The following is a 16182-nucleotide window of genomic DNA, read 5'->3' as shown; positions in this document are numbered from 1 at the left end:
TTTACAGGAGGTACCAGGAGGGATTCTTGGCCCCCAAACTCCCTCTGGACTAAATTGGACTTTATCCCCTATCCCGTAGTCTGCCACGAGGCACGTTTGCAGAGTGGTAGAGAAAGGGGGCCATGGCCTTCAGAGACGTCTTAGCAGTCCCACTGTGTAGGACTTACTGGAGGAAATAAGAGGGTTGGTTGGCCCCCAAGGACATCCTTGGGGGCCAGCTTCCCAAACTATTACCTCCAGTCAGTCCCACACAGCAGCACTGGTAAGTACTCGTACCAGGCCACGCCCAATTTGCCCACCACTCTAAAAATGCGTTCCCTGGCACACTCTTGGATGGGGATTGAAGTTCCCTTCACTGCTGAGGGTCCTTTAAGGGCCAACTAGCCTACCTTTTACCTCCAGTAAGCCCCATGCAGAGAGATAGATAAAGGCCAAGACCCTTTCTCCACCACTCTGCAAACGCCCCCCATGGCGCGTTGTAAGTTGGGGATTAAGCCCTCTGAATCCTGAGGGTCCCTAGGATCCAACTAGCCCACCAGCTACCTCCAGTAAGTGCCACAGAGCTGCGTTGCAGAGAAGTGTAAAAAGGAGCGTGGCCTGGCCCACCTCTCTGCAACGCAGCGCAGTGGCGCTTACTGGAGGTACCTGGTGGGCTAGTTGGCCACCAAGGACCCTCAGGATTGAAGAGGAATTAATTCCCCAACTTTAAACGTGCACACAGGGCGTGTTTGCACATATATAACCTCAGGCTCTGCCCCCTCCCTTCACCACTGTGCAAACGCACCCTGTGGTGCGTTTTAAGTTGGGAGATTAAGTCCCCATGAATCCTGAGGGTCCCTGGGGTCCAACTAGCCCACAAGTACCTCCAGTAAGTGCCACAGAGCTGCGTTGCAGAGAGGTGTAAAAAAGGGGAATGGCCTGGACCACCTCTCTGCAATGCAGGCCTGTGGCCTTTACTGGAGGTACTTGGTGAGCTAGTTGGACCCCTGGGACCCCCAGTATTGAAGGGGAATTAATTCCCCAACTTACAACGTGCCACAGGGCGCGTTTGCAGAGTGTTGCTGGGAGGGGGCGGGGCCTCCGGCACCATCGTGTTTTTTTGTTGTTTTTTTTAAGAAGGGGGTGTGTGGCCCCCTTCCTTACCTATTTTATGGGCCCTGGGGACTCCATCCCCCAGGGCCTGACCCCTATTTTGTAAAAATATGGAAGGGGGCAGCGTGGCCCCCCTCCTGAGGCCATATTCAGCCCCAGGGACCCCCTCCCCGGAGCATGGCCAGTGTTTTTTTTTTACTTATTTATTTGGAGGGGGGCTGCGTGGCCCCCTTCCTCAGGCCTCTTTTGGCCCCGGAAACCCCATCCTCCTGGGCCGGCCTTTATTTATTTATCATTTATTTGTAATTTTTTTTTAAATTTTGGGGAGGGGGGCCCTGTGGCCCCCCTCCCAGGCCACTTTTAGCCCCGGGACCCCATCCCCTGGACCAGGCCCTATCCGTCGGGGACCGTAGGGGGAGCCCCAATGCCCCCACGGTCCCGCCGACTCCCCTCGTACTGCGGGAGCCAGCATTGCTTTTCCACATGGGGAGCTGCTGACATGCAGCTCCCCGTGTGGAAAAGCAATCTGCTTTGCTTCATTGAAGCGAGAGCAGGTTTCCTGCTCAGAGCCGTGCGGCTCCCGCCCTGTCATTGCAAACAGCAGTGTCCCGGGGGTGGGCACCCTGGGACACTGCAGGAACCAGCCCTGGGAGGTTGCGGTCCCAAGGGCCATCGAGGGCTGCAGGAGGGGGGCCCTTCCAACGTGTGCACAGCCCTGGGGAGGTGGTGGTCCCTGGGGTCCGGGGGTCCGTAACGGACCCCCGAATTAACATACTTAACACACTGGGGAGGTGGCGGTACCTGGGGCTTGTGGAGGGGTTTGAGCCCCCACACACAGGTTATTTTATGAAAATTTAAAAAAGCACAAGGGGGTGGCAGTTTCCGGGGCTGTGGGGGGTCATGTGCTCTCCCCGCAAATATTTAACAAAAGCCCCGGGGGTTGCGGCCCCCAGGGCATGGGAGCCTTGGAGGCCCCCCACCCACTTTATTAACAAGCCCTGGGGTGTGGCGGTCCCCAGGGCTGCGGGGGGGCCATAAATATTTAACAAAAACCCCAGGGGGTGGCGGTCCCCGGGGCTTGGGGGGCCTTGGAGGCCCCCCACCCATTTTAGTTACAAGGATCCGTCACAACTTTTGCCGATTTAAAAAAAAAAGGAAATATGCTTTTTTTGACCCTGGTGGTGGGACCCCTTGAGCAGGCCTAGGGGGTCAGGGTGTTTCTACCCTGCCCCCTTTTGTTGTTTTACGCCTTTGTTTCCCTGTTTTTTTTGTGCCTCAGTTACCGAGGCACAAGATGGCTGCCAACACTTCCTGGTTTGGAGTGTTGACAGCCAATTAGCATAAAGCTCATGGTCGGGAGGGTGCGTGGATCCTCCGTGCTTCTATATATCGAAACTTTTATTTTTTGATTTTCTCTGCAACTACTGAACGGATTTACACCATTTAAGAAAAAGAGTTTTTTCTGAAACAAGGGCTACCTTTAGCCAAATTTGGTGTAAATCCGTTCAGCAGTTCGAGCTGTAGCCGTGTCTATAGTTTCCTACAGAAATTAACATGAAGAAAACATGTTTTGGGACCCCCCTTTTTTCTCGGCCCCTGCTTGCCGAATCACCCCGACATTTTCAGGATAGGAGCTGACCGGAGCACCTCATGAGTTTTGAAAATTTCATGAAGATTCGTCATCTGGCGCCAAAGTTCTTGGGAAAACAAAAAACGTTTTTCCTATGGAAACTAGGTCCTAACTATAACTATCTACTGGCGACCGCCAGTTGATAATGTTCAAAACATTCTCGTTTATGGGAAAGAAGAAACCAATTTTAGAGTAGGATGTGAAACTTGAATTTGTATGAATATGTATGTTTTTTGCAAATTCAGTATGCACTGACATTTAGCACAATAAGAACTTTATTATTTGGAGAAAGGGAGAGCAGTGAAGAAATTTGTGGATGCAATACATTAAAAAAGTAAGTAGAGTGATGTTTGAAGTAATGCACTAGCACTTTATGACAACTTGAATGGAGGGTCGAATAGATGTTTACATTTTCTTTATTATAATGTTATTTTATGCATACTATTTAACATAATGTATTTTGCCAATCGTATATATATATATATATATATATATATATATATATATATATATATATATATATATATATATATATATATATATATTATCTACTGGCGGTCGCCAGTAGATAGTTATAGTTAGGACCGTGTTTCCATAGGAAATCTGAAAATTCTATTTTGAATAACTTTGGCGCCGGTTGACGAATCCTCGCGAAAGTTTCAAAATAGGTGGGGTGCTCCGCTCAGCTCCTACCCTGAAAGGGGTCCCAAAACGCGTTTTCCCCATGAATTTTTCCATAGGGACATTTAGTCCAAGGTACAGCCCGAACGGCTGAACAGAATTATTTGAAATTTGGGAAAGAGAAAGTCCTCAGGTCAGGGATGTGCCTTTTGAATATCTGGAGTCAATCTGTTCAGTAGTTCCTGAGAAAATTGCAGTTAAAAGTACATACATATCTATAGGCGCGCACCGTACGCGTACCGTACGCGTACCGTACGCGCAGGCTGCCGTGCGCGAGCGTAATTCTGATTGGTGGTTACATGACAGTAAACATTCCAGTCGGTCAAAATCAGGAAGTGTCGGCCGCCATTTTGTGTGTCTCACACTGAAAAACAAAGGTACAGAACATGAAAAGGGGGCAAGGTAGAGAGTTGCGGACCCCCTTTGTCAGGGGGTCCAAAAAGGACCCAGAAGTGTGAAAAATAATAATTTTTTTTTTTAAATCGCGGCGTACCGTGCGGCGGTAAAAAAAAAAAAAAAAAATAGAATTAAAAATCTAAATTAAATGTTTAGATGTTGGTTGGCTCTAAAAAGAGCCGTTGTGTTTATTGAGTGTTTTTTTGGTACCTATAAGTAAGTACCGATGCAGAGTCTAAAGTTCAAGAGGAAGACTCTGTTCCCTTCATCATTGAAATGTACACCGTCTCCTCTATAAATGTCTTGCATGTTGTAACGCAAGTTGTTGTGGTATATAGAACCCATACCATAGTCTCTGAGGAAAGCAGAAACAGACTTATTGACATGCTTTCTTGCTTTGTCAATCTGCGGACAAAATTGGTTGGACCAGTTCCACTTTTGCCTTTGGCATATATTAGAATTTACAAAGGCAGTTTGTGGAAAAAGTGACATCAATTGCACAAAGGTGTCCTTAACAAGCATTTCCAGGCCTACCCCAGTTAAAGTGCCTAGGTCATTTCCACCACAGTGCACAATAATAGGATTAGGCTGTGGGAGATGTAGAAAGGTTTTCACCAAAGGCATTAATTGGTGCCACTTTAACACTCTCTGACCAATCCATTTAATGTCTACATTTTGCAAAGCAAGGTCTTTCACAATACCTCTTTTTTTCTGCAAACTTTTCACTCCAGAAGACATAGCTGTGGCCTACAATCCACACTGTGAACATCTTTCAAGGAGATCTGGATGCACTTAGAAGGTGTCTTTCACTAGAATGGCAATATGAAAAGAAAGAGAGTTGTAAAATGGAGGCTAACATACTTTAAAAAAAAAAAAAGAACTGATTGGCTGATTCAAACCATTTTACAGTTAAAACTAGGCTGTATGTTTAGATTTTTACAAGCATGTTTTGTATTGGCTCAGAAAAATGTGTACCCACAGAACATTACTTTGGATTTGCTGTTAGGTTTGAAAAGTCAAGCACTCTTGCTCTAAGGATTAGAAACATTGTGTGCTGAACTTATGACCTCTCTGCTCACAGCAGTGTTCCATGACCTGTTGCTATGGTAGCAGGCAGAAGTCATGTTGGGGGAAGGGATCATTTGGAAAGGGTTGAAATTTGCAACCAATAGAAATGTGTGTTTCCATTTGAAAAAAATGTGGGAAGCACTGTGATTTGGAGTTAACATGTATATGTGTGGAAAAAGAGAGGGAAACATTGCCATTAACTGGTTCTGGTGAGAGGAGAGAGGTGTACAGCTCAGAGATTGTTGCTGTGATAATCTGCTGTTTGAGTGCCACATTTCTTTCTGAACTAACTACTTTTATGGTGAGTTATGAATTTGAGAGGGAATGTATGTGGTGCATTTTGATATAAATAATAGAAATGTGATTCTTCTTTTAAAGTTGTGATTCACATTTCGTGTTTTGGGAGATATTTAACTGTCTTGAACTTGTAAGATATTTTTGAGTATCTCTTCACCATAAGTTAAGGTGTACTGGTATCACCCAGGAATACTGTTTTCTGCCTAGAATCACACCATGAGTCTGTGTGCACACAGGAATTGTTATCAGAGATTTAATTCGTGTTGCTCTTGCTCTGTTAGCCTTGCACTCGCAGGAAAGGGGCAGTTTGTTTTCTTGAACTGTGATGGTTAGCATTCAGCAGAAATCACTTTCTCACAAATGAGAGGCAAATGCTAACACATTTGAAATTAACATGGAACATTTTCCTTCCACTTTTAAAGTTGTGTTTTTTATTTTAAGATAAGGAAGATATTTAAGTGCCTTGAACTTGTAAGATATTATGGAGTATGTCTTCTCTAGAAGTTAAGGTGTACTGGTATCACCCAGGAATACTGTTTTCTGCCTAGAATCACACTATGAGTCTGTGTGCACAAAGGAATTGTTGTCAGAGAATTAATTTGTGTTGGTCTGGTTCTGTAAGAATGGCATTCGTAGGAAAGGCGCAGCCTTTTTTTTAGAACTGTGATGGTTTGTATTCAGCATAAAATAGCTGTTTGGGCATGTGCTATTTTCTGTTTCTGAAAAATAAAATGAAAATGTGTCAGGCTGTTAGAGTAATTATCACTTGCTCTACCACAGTAGTAAGTGTGATTACAAATTGCAAAGCAAATTTCGTTTTTGTGCCTAGAATCACACCATGAGTCTGTGCGCACACAGGAATTGTTCTCAGAGATTCAATTCGTGTTACTCTGGTTCTTTCAGAATTGCATTCGTAGGAAAGGGGCAGCTTGTTTTATTGAACTGTGATGGCTAGCATTGAGCCCAAATTAATATGTCACAAATGAGAGGGCAATGCAAACACATTTGACATCAACATGGTGGATTTTCCTTCCACTCCTGCAATGGGTCATGTAGTTTGTACATGTTCAAAAGTCCAATTAACCCTTACCACTATGTAGTGTTACATACATGTCTCCAATGTTTATGCAGTTGCGCAAGCGTCCATGCAGATCTCTTTTGCACCTGACAGTAGACAGTCTCCAGAAGCACAGTCTTAGCAGAGAGCAAGCTGTTTCTCATGTACAGTCATGCTTTCTATTCAGCGCTGTGTCGTGTTTCAGATAGCAGTGAGTAATGCTAATACATTGAACATCACCAAGGCTCATTTCCTTTGCTAGAGTGTAGTACGTCATTCAGGTTGCACATGTTCATGGTCTCAAAAAGCAGTTTGGGCATGTGCTGTTTTCTGTTTCTGAAAAAAATAATGCAAATGTGTCAGACTGTTAGAGTAATTATCACTTGCTCTACCACAGTAGTAAGTGTGCTTTCAAATTGCAAATTAAAGTTTGTTTTCTGCCTAGAATCACACCATGAGTCTGTGCGCACACAGGAATTGTTGTCAGAGATTTAATTTGTGGTACTCTGGTTCTTTTAGAATTACATTCGTAGGAAAGGGGAAGCTTTAATTCGTGTTGGTTTTATTGTGTTTTTCACTTGTAGGAAAGGGGTAGATAGTATTATAAGATTTGAAAAGCACAAAAAAAATAGAGTAATAAATTTAAATTACATAAAGGCATTTTTTTTTTAGTTTCTTTCAGATATTGCTGACCAACAGTGAAATAAATTAAAGATGCCTATAAAATCAAGGAAGAGAAAAGAACAGAAAAAACATTTACATTTGAAGACAACTGGAGGACCCACATTAGTTGAAGATCCTCATGTTGGAAAAAAGAAAAAGTCTTCTGGTAAGCAAACTAAGGATTTTTTTTAAAATATCTTCAAAAAAAGAACAAATTTGAAAAATGTCCCCACTGCAAATAGAGTTTCAAGTAGAAAACAACAGGACAAAAGTGAGAAATTACAAAATGCTAATGTACAATTAGAAGCAATAAAGATTGACTTAAAAAGAAAAACAGCATTTAAAGACATTCGTAGAAAAATGTTGCAGAGAAGAATGATGTCAAATTTGCTAAAGGATGTGAAAAAATATAAGAAGAAAGCAAAATTTTATAAGCGAAAAAAAGATATTGAATCAATTGTAGCTAAGGCTTTAGATTTGAAAAGAAAACTATTCATTTTAATTTTGAACAGGATCCGTACACTAGATAAAATGGTCAATGTAATGAAGTCACAAAGCAAAACGAAAAGAGTAGTGAAAGGAAATAACTTTTGTAAAGTGTTTTTAGGAGAATGAATGCATAGTTCAAGTACTGAACCATTGTTTAATGAAGAGAGTTATCTTCAAAGTAATAGTTTGCTGCATGCAGTTGACACCAGAGGTCGTGCTTATGAAGTGAAAGATGGTTGTATAATGGAAAAGGAGAAAATGGTTCCAAGAAATGAGGAAGAAGTGATAGCTGATGAGGTTATGGAGAGACGTCCTAAAGCCCCAGTGTACACTTGGAATTGTAGTAGTATTTGTACTGTACGACAGGAATCTATTGATAAATTACGTGAGTTTCTAAGAGAATATAGTAAAAAAAAGTGTTAAACAGAAGATTAAGGTGCTTCAAAGACTAGATCCATGTAGAGTGAGAGAGAATACTGGTTTGCAAGGACATTCTCTGGCTTGTCTTTCTAGGAAAGTTTGCCAAAGTGTTTTTCACCATTTTGGGACGCTGGCAGTTCATCATACTGAAATGAGAAAGTTTGTGAGAAGATTGTATTTTGCTAATAGTCCAGCACTAACGTAAAATGAGTTGAATAGGGCTCTGTTCCGTGGATCTGTATCAGATGTAGAGAAGGTTACTGATGAAATTCAGTTTTGTTACTTTGGTCCGGAACAAGAAAGTACAGGTAATGACACAGCTATTGAAGAAAATGTGGAAGAGAATGTAGAACCCACTGTTAGTAAAAATTTTGAAGATCAAATGATGAAATTTACTATCATCTCTAATGAAAGACCAAATATTACTTGTATTTGTTGCCGGAGAAGCCATTATAAAAATCAAACAAGGTATGTTGATCTCTATAAAAAAAGTGAAAAAGAAAAAAATACTAAGTGGATGGATTTTGCTACATATTTATTTCTGGAAAATTGTTTTGATTTGGGTGAATAATAAATATCACCGTATTTGTAAATACTGTTATAACAAGTTAGAAGAAAATAAAATGCCAGCAAGAGCTGTACATAATAATTTAGAATTGGTTGAAATTCCTGCAGAACTTAGTGATTTAAATACGTATGAGTCTATACTCATTCAATGTGTCCATCCTTTTCAGACAATAGTTCGTATGGAGCCCAAAACAGGCAAATTACCTCCTTTGGATTTACAAAGAGGTTTAAAAGGAAGAGTTGTCTATTTGCTATTGGATTTGAAAAAAAATATGGAAACTATTGATGCAGATAGATTGGAAACTGAACCATTAGTTATTTTGGTTAATGGAGTACCAACAAAGAATAAGAAAATTTGGCAGGAGCTGGTAGATGTACGAAAAGTACAAAGAGCAAATTTGTATTTGAAAAGAAATAATAAATGGTATGAAACAATTTATATGTATGAAGATGAAGAAATTTTACTACCAGACTCAGGAATACCAGCTGGGCAAATTGAAAAAGTGGATAAGTCAAAAGAAGAAGAAATTTATGAACATTTCAGCATACATTCTCTTCATTCAAAAGAAGTTATGGCAAACACTATTGATCTGTTTCAGATGAAAAAAGCACAAGGAACTCCCGTGAGTGTATGGGAGGAGAGCTTGGAAGCTTGTTGTTTTCCCCAGCTGTTTCCTACAGGAAAAGGTGGACGATATGATGAACGTCCAGTACAGATTCCTGCTTCTGAGTATTGGACTACAAGATTATATGCAGAATATCCCAGATTTCGTCAAAGTATTCCTTATTTGTTCCATCTTTTATTTGAAAGTGACTTGTCAGCACTATCTTATGCAGTGAATCACATTTTGAAAACAGGCGTACATCTACGTAATGTGTCTGCAAAGGATTTTATGAACAAAGTGCAACAGCGAGATGATCATTTGGAATCTCAATTGATTAATCTAATGGCTTGTCAGCGTGGGACAAATGAATATTGGTACCGACGCCAAGGAGAATTGAAATGTATGTGTCGGAATTTAGGAACTCTTACATGGTTTCTCGCCCTAAGCTGTGCTGAGTACGCTTGGGATGATCTTCTGGATTTTCTTCAAGAGGCAAATTCAAATATTGAAAACATCCAATACAAGACAGCAGGAGAATTGTGCTCATTGGATCCGGTTAATGTTTGCAGATATTTCAATCATAGATTTGAGGCTATGATGTCCTTCATCTGCAATAAAAAAAATCCACCTCTTGGAGAAGTTGTGGATTTCTTTTGGAGAAAAAAGTACCAAGCAAGAGGTGCTCCTCATATTCATATGCTGTTGTGGATCAAGATGCCCCAAAATTTGGAACAGATTCTGATGATGCAGTTTTAAGTTTCATCGAAGGATATGCAACTTGTGCTATACCTAAAAGCACAGATGAGAAAAACTTAAAAGAGCAAGTTTTACGTTTCCAAAGTCATCGGTGTGGAAAATACTGTCGACAAAAGTACAAGAGTAAAGAAAAATTCTACACAAAATGTCGATTTGGATTTCCATGACCTGTTCTTTCAAAAGGAAGAGTCAACAGTTTTATGTCAGCTGTGCGACATACTATTACAAGAAAATCTCCCCAAAATACGTACAACCTAAGAAGAAAAGAAGAGTCAAAATATATAAATGACTACAACCCAGTTATTTTATCCATGTGGAATGCTAACATGGATATACAGTATGTTGCTGACAATTCTATTGCTGTTGCTCGGTATGTCACATCTTGCATCACTAAATCTGAGAAAACAGAATTGAAGGAAATGTGGGAAGAGATTTCTCACGAGAAGACTGTCAGTAAGAAGCTTTACAGTTTCAGTTTAAAGATGTTATCGCATCGAGAAATTGGATCCTACGAATGCTCGGATAGGTTATCATCTGCAAGTCTGTACTCCAAATCGAGAAGAATAATTTGGGTAAGTTTAGGCCTTGCAGGAATGCGGAATCGGGTACTGAAATCTGTTGGAGAAATTGAATATTTGGCAGAGAATGACCCGGAAAGTACAGATATTTTGAAATCAAACATGTTGGACACATATTACCCAAAAAGAAGTCGTCATCTTGAGAACATGTGTCTCTATGAAGTGCTGCAGAACTACATTTTTACACGGAAAGCCACAGAAGACATCAACAATGGAAAATATAAAGTCATTGGTGAGGAAAGATGTTTGGTGAAGCAAACAAAAGGAAGTTTGATTAATCACAGGAAGCTGAATTGCGACACTCCTGACAAAAAGGAATTTTACTACTTAGCACTTTTACAGCTGTTTAAACCATGGCGTTCAGAGGATGAATTACTTGGAGATTTTCACAGCTATGAAGATTCCTTTAATGCATGTAAAGATACAATTGAATGCAGTACTTTCACAAATTATGTGCAAATGTTAAATGAAGAAATTGAACAGGAAGCTACAATTGCAGCTAAAGTAGCTAGAGACAGTTCTCAAGACAGCCAAAGTTCTGGAACACTCAGTCAAGATCCTCTAGGACAACCAATCGTAGAAAATGAAGCTGCAATAGCAATGACTGAAGTGGAAACAGCTATGAATCAAGCTCAGGAAGATTTAATAGACTTACCAAATTTGGAACAGCAACTGAATGAAGAACAAAAACAAATTTATGAAGAAGTCACAAAAAAAATTGATCATGGATTACTACATGAAAAGAAAGAGTGCTCATGCGCATCATTTGAACCAATCAGGATGTATGTGAGTGGACAAGCTGGAACTGGAAAAAGTTTCTTAATTAAAGTCATCCGAAGCTACCTACAGCAAAAAACAGATTCAACTTTGTCTTGTCCAGATCCAACTGGGTTAGCAGCATTTAACATAAAAGGAATTACCTTACATCGCTTGCTAATGTTACCAGTGGAGCATGAGAACAAAATAGAATATCACAAGCTAACAGGAGAAGCATGCTTTGAAGTTTCAAGAGTATTGAAGAAGTTGCAAGTTCTCATTATTGATGAGGTAAGCATGGTATCAAACTTAATGCTTGCCTTTGTGCATTTAAGAATGCAGCAAATTCTAAAGAGAGACTATGACGTGTTATTTGGAGGAAAACATGTTATAGTTTTTGGGGATCTTCTGCAGTTCACTCCAGTTAAAGAACAACCAGTGTTTAATACTGTGACACATGAAGACACAAAGAAGTCACTAGGAAGTATTGGTAATGCGAATATTTGGTCATTCTTTGAGTACAAAGAACTCACTACCAATATGAGGCAAGCAAACGATGAAGATTATGCAAGTATTCTGAAAGATATCAGAATTGGACTACTCACAGAAGTTGGCAGAGAAGCATTACAGAGTCGGTTGCTACATAATTTATTTCCAAATGAAGAAATAGTTGCAGTGAAAATATACCAGAACAATGCTCGATATTCAATGAGGAACTTTTGAAATTGGAAAAGGAAGAGATTAAGAAAATGGAAGCAGTGTACAAAATTCAGCATGAAGGAATTACTAATACATTAACAGGCAAATTGAAAAATAAATTGGATTATCTAGAGAAGAACATTTCGAAAACAGCTGGATTAGAAAAAAAATCTTTATGTTTGTATGAACTGTCGAGTATTTTTAAGAAGAAATTTGGATGTAGAAAAAGGTTTAATGAATGGAGCTATGGGTAAAGTTGTGGGTTTTGTGAAATACCAGAAAAAAGATGGGATTGAATTTTTAAAAATAAAATTTGATCAGATTGAAGAGGTTAAAGACATTTGTGGTTGTTCAGTTCGTTTCTTGCTTGTGAAAGACTTATATGTACGTAGGAAGCAGTTTCCGTTTTCTCTAGCATATGCTGTAACTATTCACAAATCTCAAGGATTAACTGTAGATAGTGCTTTCGTAAACATTGGTTCTACTGTGTTCAAAGAAGGTATGGCATATATTGCTTTGTCACGAGTGAAAACATTATCTGGTCTATTCATGATAGACTTTGATGACTCAAAAGTTAGTGCTGATGCAAATTGTGTAAAGGAGTATAATAGATTAGGAAGAACCTATGCTCCTCATTTAGGTCAGTATCCTGTGTTTGAAAAATGTGTTGTTTCTCGCAAAAGGAGAATTGAGAATATCTGTAATGAGGATGTACAGAAGAGAAAACAAAAGGAGAGTGATGTGATTGCAGGCAAAAAGAAAAAGGACAGTGTTCAAGAGGTTGTTGGTTGTCACTTTGAAAATAGCTCTGGTGTCAACTGCTACGCTAATGTAGTGCTGAATGTTGTATTTTATCTTGAAAGTTTGCAAGAGCAGATAATACTAAATCATGAAAAAAGGTTCTGTTCTCTGCTGAGTTTTCTTTTTGAGAAGCTGAGTAATGATAAAAGTAAAATAGAAAGTGCTTCTGATGTTAGAAAACTTTTAGCTGTATGTTCAGGAAGTACACAGTTTACTCAAAATGTCCAGCAAGATGCACAGGAATTCTTGATGTATATCCTTATGGTACTGGAAGAAGAAGGGGTAGAAATAGAAAATATGTTTGGTCTCTCTTATAAATGGGAAAATAGTTGTGAAAACTGTTTCAACACATGCAGCTCTAATGTCGATTCAGAAAGGATCATATATTTATCATTACCAGAGAGTCAATCAGTCACTTTTAGTAAATTAGTTAAAGATGCCAATCACAGCATGGAATGTTCTAAATGTAAATCAGACATGTTTTCAACGTTATTTTTAAAGAAATATGGACAGTATGTAATTTTAATGATGCAACGTTGTAGAGCTAATGGTTCAAAATTGGACACTTTAATAAAGAAGTTTACAGGACATCAATTATCAATATCTGGAAAAACTTTTGTTGCAGTTGCAATAATTTTCCATGATGGACGTTCGAAAACTTCTGGTCATTACACAGTTTATCTTAAATGTGAAAAAGGCTGGACACTGTGTAATGATTCTCAATTGATTTTCAAGCAACGTTTGCCTGCAGAATTACCAAATTCCTATTTAATTTTTCTGAAACCAAAATTTTAGATACAAATTGCAACATCTGAACAAATCATTTTTGCGATTTTATTGGATTACCATTGGATATTTCATCAAAAAAGAATTTAAAAATTACCATTTGGCCTCATGGAAAGGTAAAAATTTCTCTTGTGGACTTCTTTGACAGATAATATTTTGGTGTATGGGCTTAAACAACAAGATTTACAGACGATATTATTTGCAAATATTTGTTGTTTTTAGATGATGTTTTTATTAAATATGTTACATTTCTATAAAGGTATGTTTTACTGAGAAGAGATTCAAGGCTTTTTTTAAACAATCTTTCAGATAGCAAATTTTTTTGCCCGCTGTTAAGTGATGAATGCAATTGGTTTCACGATTTACAGTGAAATTCAATATATTCTGAAAACCGCAAAAAAAGGGCAAAAATTTGTTTTTTTAAATAAGAAAATATGTGTACTGTATTGTAAAATGTATTGTTAAATATTAATACTTTTTTTCTTTTTTTACAGATTGAGAAAGAAAATTTAGGAAAATTAATACTTTTTTCTAGCAATTAAAAAAAAACAAATTATTGATAATTAAGTTATTTTGTTGGTCAGGTAAGTTTGAAATATCTGTATTTATCACACATTTACTTTCGTACTCCCTTTTTCACTTCTCCTCACTCTGCTTTTCTCATTTCCCTTGTGGTCCCTCAAGTACATTGAAGGGTGAAATAAATATTTTATTTAAAAAAAAAAAAAAAAAAGGTGCGCGTAATTATTATTATTTTTTTTTTAAAAGTGATAAAATAAATTAAAAAAAATTGTGAGGTAGGGTGGCTCTTAAAAGAGCACTTGTGTTAATACAGGGACAGAGGAAAGAAAGAATGGGAATATTAAAAGGTACCGCACTTGTGCTGCTCAATCTTATTGTCTATTAGAGGAATACTAGTCTCCCCCATAGCAATAAGAGAGTAACAAGCACCTTATATGTACTCTCTGAAACCAAGGGTAGATGTCCAGAGGAGCAGAAGAGGGTGACGCTCCCACCGCAGAGGAAGTGCTCGGCTGAGCTGCCGAAGATGTACTCGGCTGAGCTTCTGCGGATGTGCTCGGCTGACTTACTGGAGGGGTTGCATCAGTATGTCGAGCAAAAGTCTTGGGATGTACATCCCTAATGTGTCTAAACATAGAGAAAATTCCAAAAGAATACTTCTTCTTTGGATTTCCTCTAGATAAGACACGCCCACAAAGTCTGCAGGTGACTAATGGAGCATTGACTTTTTTCTGCCCCTCTGGAAATGTGAAATATTCCCAGACAAAATAATTCTTCTGTTTCCTCTTTCTCTGTCTAATAATGCTGTCCTGCTCACTCCCAGAAGCGGACTGCTGCTCTGCCATTGTATCCCAAAGACAATTCAACTCCTTCTCCTAGGGAATCACAAGCAGTAATGAGGGGAATGGGTGTGGTGTTGGGAGTTTCTGGAAATGAAACAAGTTTAAACCAATGAAAAGTGTTGTTTCTGGATCACATGACCTACCGTGCGCGCTCCGTACGCTTACGGTACGCGCACGGTAAAAGTACGCATGCGCGTATGTAAGATGCGCGCACGCGTGTATGCGCATTAGACGCACACACGCATGCGCATTAAAGGCACGCACGCACGTACGGCGGTTCCGCGTAACGTGCGCGCGCGCATGCGCGTAGTAAGCAAGCGCATACGCGTCGCGGACGAAGTACGGATGTGTACGTAAATCGCGTACGCATGCGCACACGGAGCATAGATATTACGTACGCGCACCGTACTTAAAGCGTACCGTGCGCGTACTGTAAGCTTAGCGTACGCGCACGGTAAAAAATCCTAAAAAAAATAAAATTAAAGGTTTGTAGAAGATATTAACTATGTTATTCAACTATATCTAAACATTTATTTAAAAAAGGTGAACCATTCTATATTGCAGGATACAGTAAATCATTGATTATATACATAGGTAGCATATTCTTTAAAAAAAAAATCTCAAAAAAAAAAAAAAGGATTTAAAAAACCTTGCAAATTCACTGAAAAAACCATAGGTTTCACACACGTTATAGTTAGGAATTAGCATTTAAAAAACCTTGCAAAACCTTGCAAATTCACTGAAAAAACCATAGGTTTCACACACGTTATAGTTAGGAATTAGCATTTAAAAAACCTTGCAAATTCACTGAAAAAAAACAGAGGTTTCACACATGTTATAGTTAGCTGGTCATTTCACTCGTACAAAACCATTGAAATTTCCCAGTTATAGTTAGTTCAGCTAACTATAACTCGCGCGCCCGCAATCCACTACTGATGACGTCACATATTACATCACTCATGACATGGTCAGTGACATCACTCATGACATCACTGATGACATCTCAAATGACATCACTGATGACATCACTGATGATGTCATCCATGTGATAAATTACCACATCTTCTCACACTCTAATATAACCTTTGATACACCGACTCAAAATTTCAGAGCTCCATTCTCAAAACCATACATACTGCAATACCAATAACTACATACCCACTTATTAACTCTTAGGTCTACATACATACACCTCCATACCTACATACACCTCCACTCACCTGTACAGTCACTCATACTTACAGTCACTCCATACAAGACTATCAAATGCATTTATACACTTATATAGACACTCACACACTAACAAGTATCCATAGAGCTACTCTCACACCTACTCAGTCATGCAAATAATCACACTCTCATTTACTCACCTATGCTGTTATACACACTCAAGTTCACTTACTCATAAAATAGTATCACATTCTTACACTCTTATAGAATCATTGATACAAGCACACACTCATCCATACAGTCACTC

This window comes from Triturus cristatus, chromosome 11, assembly GCF_964204655.1.
Source record: "Triturus cristatus chromosome 11, aTriCri1.1, whole genome shotgun sequence".
Taxonomy (NCBI): Eukaryota; Metazoa; Chordata; class Amphibia; order Caudata; family Salamandridae; genus Triturus; species Triturus cristatus.
Note: the sequence above shows the minus strand (reverse complement) of the source record.